Source organism: Galeopterus variegatus, unplaced genomic scaffold, assembly GCF_000696425.1.
Source record: "Galeopterus variegatus unplaced genomic scaffold, G_variegatus-3.0.2 Scaffold1420, whole genome shotgun sequence".
Lineage (NCBI taxonomy): Eukaryota > Metazoa > Chordata > Mammalia > Dermoptera > Cynocephalidae > Galeopterus > Galeopterus variegatus.
In genome coordinates, this window is record NW_007727531.1 from 340,211 (window position 1) to 341,427 (window position 1,217).

Genomic DNA, 1,217 nt, shown 5'->3' on the forward strand with positions numbered 1-1,217 from the left:
GAGAATTTACCATGGAAAAGCTGCAAGCCTTCTGGTGGCGGTATTGGGGTAAGTGTGGAGAGGAAACCACAGCTAGTAGAAAACCAGGATTAGGAAAATTAAAGCCAGGAATGAACCTGTGAACCACTGTGTACACACTTTGTGTTCACTAATATCATCTAAGAAGACTGGACACACATACAAAAGGGACCTTGAATAATAAGTTACAATTCTTAATAATGGATGCTGAATGATTAATCCCTACACGCTATGCCTACATATGAGAAACTTTTCAGAGTTTTAGCCACTGGAGTTTCAACAAGGTATCTGTAAGTTGGCTTTGCTTTCCTCTAGAATATTTATATACTAAGAGGCCATTTTCCCAAAGATGGATCCTCAACCAAAAGTTCACTACTTCTTCAGTTTCCCTAGTCAGGCCCTAAAGTTGCCATCCTGCAATTATGCCTCACAAAGACTTCTGAGTTACATAGTGGCATAAAAGGAACAGGGAAACAATGTTCAGGTTCTAGCACCTTGGATGAGGAAAAATCAAATTCGAGGAGGGATTGCTCTCCTGATATCAGAAAAAATACTGAAGTAAAAATCCAGTGAGTCCTCAAGGAACCACACCTGGGTACCACCTCCCTTCCACATCCAGTTTTCCACTACCTAAAACAGCCGTCACAGTTTTTGTTTTTTGTGTTTGTTTTTTTAACTAGCCTGTGATGGAGAAAAGAAGTATTTAGACTTCTTAGACTAAGGTGAGTGCTGGTGAAAAGAGGAAGAGTTACACAGGGAAATAAAGAAGGGTTGTCCATGCGAGGATCTGAAACCAGAAGACAGACAGGAATCTGTGCGACTTCCTAATCAAGAGCAACTTCTCACCTCCTGTCTGAACTGGGATGGATGTTTGGGGACCTTGACAACTGCGAATATGACAATCCAACTAAAGGTTTAATTACCAGAACACAGCATGACATCTCTGCAGCTTGTGCCAGCGGCTGCAGCACTGATATTTTCGATTAATATTTATTATGGGTGTGCTGCGGAAATGCCGAGCACGTGGCAGGGGCTGGATGTACTGTGGGGTTGCCCCGGCACGCAGTCAGTGTTTGGGAACGCGAGCTTCAGAGGCAAGCAGTCCTGGGCTTGAATCCCTGCCCTGCCACTTACTGAGTGATCTAAGAACAGTTCACCTTGTCTCTAAGGCTCAGTTTCCCCATCTACAACATGAGGAT